The sequence below is a fragment of the Plecotus auritus genome (assembly GCF_963455305.1).
Source record: "Plecotus auritus genome assembly, chromosome: 8".
Lineage (NCBI taxonomy): Eukaryota > Metazoa > Chordata > Mammalia > Chiroptera > Vespertilionidae > Plecotus > Plecotus auritus.
Genome location: NC_137782.1, coordinates 176109077 through 176118524, shown reverse-complemented (window position 1 = coordinate 176118524; position 9448 = coordinate 176109077).

The window sequence follows — 9448 nt, the reverse complement described above, 5'->3', positions numbered from 1 at the left end:
GGCTCTGGCTCAAGAGATGTGCTCAGGCCTCTATGCGTGTGTGGGCATGTGCACCTGCGCATGTGTGGTGTGAACATGTGTGTGCGTTGCTGTTTGTGGCTCAGAATGAAGGACAGGTTTTGACTCCACCGCCCTCACCAACACGGGCCTGACAGTTCCCATTAGAATAGCAGTGCCTGCCTTTCTTCACATTGATGCCCTCACCTGCGCGTCCCAACCCCCAGGAGGTGGGCACTGTGACAGGTTCATAGAGAAGCAAACAGCAGCTCACAGAGGCACAGGGTCCCTCCAGGGCACAGGCTGGGCCGCGGTGGCCAGGACTTGTACACAGCCTCTAGGGTCTGAGCCCTCTGCTCTTTCCTCCACACGCTGCAGGGACGTCCTGCCAGGCGCTCTGCTCAGAAATAAGAGGGTACCTGCACGAGAAGAAAAGAGGACGTGTGAGCTAGAATTGAGCTTTGTAGGGAATACTGCTACACAGACCGAAGCATGGAAAGGACATGGGATGGAACATACAGAGAAAGAACATGAGAGAAATGGGAGACACTGTGTAAAGTGTAACATATGTGAGATTACCGTCTTAGGAGGAAAGGAGAGGATAAAGCAGAAGTGATACCTGAAGAAATAATGGCTGAGTGTTTCCAAAATACATCAAGCCACAGACTCAAGGAGCTCTAGGAACCCGTGAGTGCTCACTGCCAAACTGGTGAACAATGAAGTTAAAGAGAGGGTTTTAACAGCAGAAAAGACACAATTGTGTTAAATGGAGCAAGAAGCACGAGGCTAGACAACCCTTCAGACGGGAACAGGAAATAAAGATGTTCTTGGATCACTAAGAGGTGCCAGGGTTTCTCACCAGCTCACCCGCACTCAAAATAAACATTAAACACTCATCAGGCAGAGGGAAAACTATCCCAGATGAAGGGAGTCAATAAAGTAAGAATAGAGAGTGCCAGAGTATAAGGAAGATAAAACTAAATAAATATTGACTGTTTTAAATAATATATTGTGGGATTTAAAACATATATACAATAGACATAATTAACAACAGCAACAACAAAAAATTGTCAATGAGAACTTACAAATCTGAATCCAAAGTTTTATCTGACACCTGGCCAAAAAAAAAACAAAAAACAAAAAACCTCACAAAATACTGCTGTGCCTACTGCCACCTAGGGTAAACTAGGATAAAAGATTTACAAGGTGTGGTCACCAAAAACCTAAAGTTATCAGTAAGCATGGCAACCAGGCATCAAGTTGTTCAATAAATATTTGTTGGATGAATAGGTAATTGCTATATTTTCTTCCTGTATTTCTTTTTAAGAAAAAAATCACACTAAAATAAAAACTGGCATCTATGCATTATAAAGAATTCAGTCAAACATGCTGAAGTCCCAAAGATGGAAGTAAAACCACAACCCCAGTCCCACCAGCCAGAATAACCAATCACAGTAGGTAAGCATCATTTCAGACAACTTAATATGCAAATACAAAAAGAGAAGTCTCGGTGATGAACAGATGGGTAAAGTTACTTTTATAAAACCATAACAATCACATTTCGGATTCAATTTTAAATTTAATTTTACTTGAATTTCACAAAAGAAAAAAGAAAGAGACAATGGAATTAATTCATATAATTTTTTCTAGACAAGAGTCACTTCCCCTAAAATATCTCTTCAAGATTAAAAAAAGAAACTGTGAGAACATTAAAGGTTAGAGTCATTATGATTTTCTCCAAGGACATAGTTTCATTTTTGTTTGTATAGACTGACTTCTTGCTGTGAAAGATGAGGTCATTGGCCCAGCCACACGGGCATGAACACGCAGTTCTGAAAATATTGAAGCCCTTCTGTACAGTTAGTAAATGTCAGCCACTGGACTCTCCCCAGGGCTTCCCCTCTCTCCTGGCTGCCCCCTCCCACCGCCAGGACCAACCCCAGCCCCCATCTCCCCAGAACCCAGAGCTACAGGGGAAAGGGGACTCTGGTCTGTTCTCCCAGGCCATTCAACACCCACCCCTTAACCCCAAGCAGCTTAGCTTCCACCTGTTTTATATAATGGCTTCAGGTAAGGCTTTGTTTGCAGAAAATACTGTGTGAAAACCATTTAAAAACCCCTGTTCAAGGTCAGCCCTCAGGCCCTTGCAAGTTTGCAAAGTCCAGGATTTCTGAGTATGGAGGCCTTTCTCCCTAACACACCAGCTCCTTATGAAGTCAAGTGTGCATCCACCTCCCGGTGTCATTACCTCGCATCCAAATGGGCAACAGACACAGGCCTGTGGGTATGGAGACGACCCCTGAGCCGGCTCCAAATCGGATGAGGCAGAAGGTGCTGGAGCCCAGGCTCAAGGGGAGGCGGCAGAAGGGAGTGGGCTTTGCTCTGTGCCCAGCCCTGTGCCAGGTGCTCATGGTCCAGATCTGCTCCAATCCTATAAGAGGTGTTTCTTTGCTCCCTTCCCTCCCTCCCTCCTTCCCTTCCTTCCGGATTTACTGAGCACCTGTCTGTGCTAGGGGCTGGGGTACAAAGAGAAAGCTAGCACCCCAAGATCTCACCGCCCCCTGAGAGCGCCATCCAGAAAACAGCTGTGACCAGGTGGGTGCAGGGTGCAGGGGGAGACCCAAGTGACTCAGGGAAGGTTCTCCAGTGAAGTTAAAGCTGAGCTGGGACCTGAAGGATGAGGAAGGGCTTCAAGGTGGAGGGACTGCACGTGTGAAGGCAGGGAGGCGGGAAACAGCCCGCCTGGTCTAGGAACTGTGGGAGGGCGATGGAGCCCAGATCCAGGAAATCTGCTGGGTGAGGTTGGGGTCCCAGAACCCACCACCTGGACCCTCTGCCTCCTTGACCTTCTTTGCTCTCAGCTGCCTGGCCAGGAAGAGGCCCCGCCTACCTGCCCAAAAGGAGGCTTTGAAGCTGGAGAGAGGGCTGAGGAAGGAGGGGCCAGCTGGTGTGTATTTTGGATGGCTTCTCAGAAATCTCCTCCTCCTCCTCCACCGTGGCAACCAGGCAACAGCTGGGGGAGCCACCAGTGAGCTGGGCTGAGTTGAGGGGGAGGTGGGCTGGGGATAAGGATCTCTGCTCCCCTCTCTGAGCCTCAGTTTTGGCATCTAGAATATGGGCACAACCACCCAGTTGCTGGCTCCTGTCAACCCAGGTGCTCCAGGAAGCGGAGGCCCAGGCTGGACTCATGAGGGGGAAGACCGGGAGGTGAGGGCAGAGCTGGGGAGCACCTGCAGCTGAGGCTCAGTCAGGCAACAAGGACTCCCCAAGCCACGTGGCCTGCACTTCCCACCAAGCAGCCCGCCTGCTGTGCCCACTGCACTGTCACTGCCCAGGAGCCCCCCGGGGGAGCAGGAGGCAGGGCTGAGGCACAGACACAGGGATGGGTCTCCCTGAGCCCTGCAGTGAGAGTTCTAGGGGGTCTCCCCTGCCGGAGCACAGGGCTCAGGTGTTCCCAGAACCCGGTCAAAGCCCCAAACGCAGAGGCAAGGAGGCGTGTGTTTCCTGGGGCTGCTGCTCTGATGACTAAGACTGGCCTAAACCAACAGGAACATGAGCTCTCCCCTTTCTGGGGCCAGAATCTGGAATCAGGGTGTCTGGGGTTGTGCTCCCTTGGAGGGCCCCAGGGGAGGGTCCTTCCTGCCTCTTCAGCTTCTGAGGGCTCCTGGCCCCTCCTCCGCCCTCACATGCCCACTGTAGCGTGATCATGTGGCTCCGCCCCCTTGTTCACATGCTATCTCTCGAGTGTTCACATGGCCCCACCCTCTCCCCTTGAGACCTTGGATGGTCTCTGTTTCTGGGGTGCCACCTCCTTGGTTGGCTGTCTGCCCCTGCTCTCACTCCTGTCAACAGTCCCTTTGCCAAAGTCCTTCCCGAAAATCGTTTGGGTGTGCCATCTCTTTCCTGCTAGACTGTGACAGCTGGGATTGAAAAGGGGACAGAAGAGCAGTGGCCCGTCCAGAGTCCATGCAAGAGGTCCAGAGGGCTTTGTGCAGTCCCTGGAAGGCTGGGGCAGGGCAGGGTGGTGAGGCAGGCGTGCTCACTAGAAAGCAGAAAGCCCTCGGGGCAAGTGGGGCGCACACACAATTACCCCCCACTCCGGTGAGGAGCAGCTATAGCCCATTGTACAGGTGAGGCTATTGCAACACAGAGAGGGTGAGTGTCTTCCTCAAGGACACACAGCAGTAAAAGGGCAGAGCTAAAAATGGCACCCTGGGCTGCCCACAGCCTGTGTCTCCTTTACCTGTGACCTCTGGGTAAGCAGCCCCTCATCCTGTGGTTATTTGCTCTGATGGGCTTCACCCTTCCCCCCAACCCCCTCCTCCACCCTCAGCGGACAGGGGTCCAGTCATTGCACCAGTTCTTTGGGTGGCTGCTCTCTTAGTCACAGGGTCCCTCCTGGCTGGTAACCTTGGCAGAGTCCCACTGCATTGGGGCGAGGGCCTTGTGTGGAGAACGCCCTGCCTCCCCTCGCCGTTGTCTGTGGTTTAGATGATAAAGTGCCATTACTTTTCCTCGGTCTGGCTTCTGCCGCCTGCCTCCTCTGGCAGATTTTGTTTTACCTCGAAAGAAATTGATTTGGGGTCTGCAAACCAGCTGACTTCCTGCATTTGTTCTGTGAGATGTGGCTCTGCCTCGGTGCCACCTGGTCCAACTCCCTGATGCCACCCCACCTCTGTGGCAGCCTCTCTCATCCCCTTAGTTCTCTCCTCACCCCTTAGCCAAACACCTGCTCTGCCCCTCACATACTGTGTGTTATATAATATGTGAAGATGAATCAGCAATCAATAGGGCTTCTTTAACAAATTGCCCAAAAAGGAGATGTAGTAGAACATAGACTGTATAGACTGCAAGCCAGGCCCCCTGTGCTCTGAGAATGTGGGTGCCCTTCTGGGTAACCACCACCCAAATCTCCAGGACAGTCCTTGGCAAAACAGAGCACTTGGTCACCTGCTGTGACATAACCTTCCACCACCAATCTGAAGTCACCGGATTCGAGTGTTTTCCAAGCTTTTGAACCCGGTATTGTCAGTGTTGTTTGTCCGAGCGCTTAGAGCTCCCACAAGGGAGTCCGGTGGAGACTGCTCAGGGCCGGCCTGTTGGCATTCACCGAGTTTCCTCCGTGGAAGTAGGAGGTGGTGACCCATCCTCTCCCCTGGATCCTATTAGGTTCCGTGTAATGGGGTCACATGAACGTCTCTAGGTCTGAAAGGCCTTGATTTCCTGATTGGCAACCTTCACACAGGGCCCCAAGGCATCATGGCCAATTGTGTTTTATTCCTTAATTATTTTACCTGCCTCCCATTAGCGGCTTGGGTCTAGTCAGGGCTTGTTACAGCCCAGTTCCAAGTTGCAACACCCTGAACTGCCTGTCCTGATTAAAGACACATTCCTTCCTAATGCTGATGAGCAGAAAGGGGCTGCAGCCACAGGAAACCTTGGCAGGAGCGATGAGCTGGGGCTGGGGGAGCACTGGGGAGAGCAGCACCTCTCACTGACTCAGCAGCTCTGCGCAGGGACGGGCACCCTGACCTTCTCAGGGCGGCGCCTCGCTCTGCGTGTTTATTTTAACGCTTTCCCCTCACCTCACCAGGATAAGATGGGGATGGGGATGGGGATGTGGAGGGAGGAGGGGCAGGTGGAGTGGCTCCAGGACTTATTGGACATCCAGAAAGGACCCATCATAAAAGGCTGGTTGCCTGGGGTGGCGAGTGACCCTGCTGCTGGTCCAGGGGGAGCCAGTTCAGCAGCTGGAACCTCCTCTTTGGAAGATTCCTTCCAAACTCGCTTCATTTGGCTGCCACCCCTCATTCCATCTCTGTTCAGGGCACAGTTCCGGTCACTGCACACGCATGCGCAAGTGCTCACCCCGGCCCATGTACACAATGCTCACACATGCATACACACATGCATGTACGCACATGCATGCACACCACATGCATCCACGCACCTGGCCACACTTGCACATACAGTACGGACACAGGCGTGCACACACACCGCACAGCAGGTTTCAGCCTTATCCTGACCGTTGGCTCCAGGTCAGGTCCCTGTGGGTCTCAGGCGCTTGCACATGGGCTCCTAGTCGCACTGACCTGTCTGTGACGCTGCACGTGCTGGAGGCCCTGCGCTGCTCAGCTCTGGAAGCTTCTCTCTCCCTCAACACAGCCCTGCCCTTCCCCCTAACAGGCTCCACATATTCCTTTGGACCTGGGGGCGGTGCCTGCAGCCAAGAGGTTTCAAAGGAGCCACCTGGGCGCAGTCACCAGAGCTGGGCCATGTGGCAGCCCCGCCAAGGAAGACCTCAGCTTTGGGGCCGTCGCCCATGGAGGCCTGATTTACTTTAAGACGTTCCCTTTTTGGCGTTTTCAGCGGAACTTCTGTTCTCACCCAGGCTCTGGGCCTCGTCACTTAGGGGCGGTGCCCACTTTTCCCTGCTCCTGAGCACGGTGGCCCGGCCTCACATTACCTCACTGGGCACAATGCTTGTTTCTGACCCAGCGCTCCAGGCGCCCGGCCTCTTCCCCGCGCTCCCTGGCTCAGGGACAGCTTCCTGATGGCGAGCCCTGCAAAGGAGGACCCAGGCCAGACCCATTTCCGCTGCGCCCTGAGCGGCCAGGAAGTTCAGCGGGGGCTGCGCGGGTGGGGAGCGGTGTTAGGAAAAGGCCACGGGGACAAGGCGGAGGGGGCTGTGGGGGCTGGTGGCCGCGCTCAGATGCGCCTCCGCTGACCACCTGTGCAAGGAGCCAGCGCACGGGGTGCGCCCTACTGGGGACTCGCCATTCTCAGTGTCCCACCTGCGCACGCAGGCATCGGGCGGGGGCGGGGGCGGGGGCATGGGGGGTGCAGCCGGGCCTTAAGTCCTATCGGGGCCAGTGCTCTGATCCCCTGAACCAGTGCCCGACGGAGAAGTGCGTTCTGTTTGCTGCGCCTTTGACAAAACCAAGTGTCGCTGGGACTCTGTCCCGCTGAACCTGCCTCGGCGTCTGTCCACTGCGGCGGACACAACGCATCTGTCTTTCAAACATAAACATTCACAAGGCGCCCGCGAGGCGGAAGACCTACAGTAAAATGAGCTGGCGAGGAAGTCGGGGTATCCACGGAGAAGGAAGTCGGGGGGGTGTCCACGGAGGAGGAAGTCGGGGATGTCCACGGAGAAGGAGGTCTGGGGAGTCCACGGAGAAGGAGGTCTGGGATGCCCACGGAGAAGGAAGTGGGGGGTGTCCACGGAGGAGGAAGTCGGGGGGTGTCCACGGAGAAGGAGGTCTGGGGAGTCCACGGAGAAGGAGTTCTGGGATGCCCACGGAGAAGGAAGTGGGGGGTGTCCACGGAGGAGGAAGTCGGGGTATCCACAGAGAAGGAAGTCGGGGGGTGTCCATGGAGGAGGAAGTCGGGGGTGTCCACGGAGAAGGAGGTCTGGGGAGTCCACGGAGAAGGAGGTCTGGGATGCCCACGGAGAAGGAAGTGGGGGGTGTCCATGGAGGAGGAAGTTGGGGTGTCCACGGAGAGCAACACCGTGACACATCACCAGCTGTGTGACAAAGGTGCGACGCAGATGCAGGCAGTGGTTCCTGCCTCACACCAGAGGGACCAAGGCAGGGCCTACACCGACGTCCGTCTGCGCTTCCCCTGTGCGGGGGCCCACCCTGCACACCCTGGATCCCCGCTCCTCCGGTTAGGGCCCCTGCACATCCTCCTCCACTGCCAGGTCACCCTTCAGCACCTACCAGGCCTGTGTCTTCCCATCAAGGCCAGCTCACCGGCCCCACCTCTCCCTGCCAGGTATCACCTGGCCTCCTCCAGGTGCACCTTCCCAAGACTCCGTTTCCAATTCACCCTCAAACACCAGCTTAGTTTGCCTTTGTCCAAAACCAAACCAAAACTAAAACTTAGCAAAACAACAGATTCTTTACCCAAAAATGGTCACACCCTTGTCAAATCTGACACTTTCGGTCCTACACACCTGTCCCCACCAAGTGAAAAAATGAAAACAAAACATCTGTGCTCTTGGATTGCTGTCCACCTCGGGTCTGGCAGTGTCTTCCTGCTGGTCCCTCCCCGACCAGGGGTAACACTGCCACTCCCTGTGGGTCGTGGGCCTGTGCCCCTCCCCCTCTGCCCTCTCCTGAGGGACCTGCCCCTCCCCAGCCCACTCCTCCCCATCCAGACTCCTGAGTGTCCTGCTAACTCGGGTCACCTTGCAGGAGCTGCAGGTACACAAACTGTCACCCCAACCTGGGACCCAAGCCACTTCCCTGCAGCCCATTCTTCATCCAGTGCTGCAGTGGTCTTTTGAAAATGCAAGTGTAATTTGATGGTGTCATCTAATTCCTTAAATTTTTGGATTTAAAATTTTTTTAAAAACCCATACTCTTTATCGAGTCCTGAACCTGCAACACACCATCTGCCTCTAGTACAGCCGTGGGCAAACTACGGCCCGCGGGCCAGATCTGGCTATTCTATCCGGTTCTCTTGCTCTCCCCTCCGCTCCTTTACTTTGAATTTATATTAGTTCACACAAACACTCCATCCATGCTTTTGTTCCGGCCCTCCGGTCCAGTTTAAGAACCCATTGTGGCCCTCGAGTCAAAAAGTTTGCCCACCCCTGCATTTCCCACAACTGTGTTTTCCTCCTATCCACCATTCCCTGTGTTTCGGTTACATATGGTTTTTCATGTTTTACACATAAAATTCTTTTCATCCCACAGTTTTCATGCACGCTGCTCCCTCGCCTGGATGTCTTCACGGGCGTTTCCCTCTCTCCACCATTGTTTCATTGAGAGAGGCCATTAGTGAGAGGGATGTGGTTCAGGGAGGGTGACTTCACGATATTCCTGGGGACACACGCTCCTGGAAAGCTACGTCCACCTAGAAAAAGGCTACAGACGCTGACAAGGGGGTCACTCACCGGTGGGTGGAGGGACTTAAGGAGGCAGGAGGTGGACTGAGGGCCCAGATGGAAGGCGCACCTTGCATGAGAGCCCAGGCATGTGTTTGGTTTGACAAAGGGACGGAGGAACAATGGTGTGGGAAGTGTGTCCCGAGAATGAAACTAAGACCATTCACAACCCACACTGTGGTGTGACCTAGGGATCCAGGGAGCTACACATTAACCAGGAACTCGGTTCTGAAAACAGTCCCTGCATATTTTTTATTTTTGTTTAACCATTCTGTGGCATTTTTTAAACCATTAGTTACAGCATTTTGTTGCCCTGAACACTACCGACAGCTTGTTTTTGTGCTGAATTGTAGTTTTCATTAAGTGACTAAGGAACTGTTACTACCTTCTCAGCTGGCCCCAGTCGTGGAAACCAGCAGCGAGGCCTGTGGGGTGGCCTTGGAGGCTGGTGGCAGCTGCTGCGGCCGCAGGACGGCTGAGAAAGCCACTTCCTCTCTGCGCCTCAGCTTCGTCACCTGTGAACTGAGGTGTGGACGTGGCCTGACGCCCTCCCAT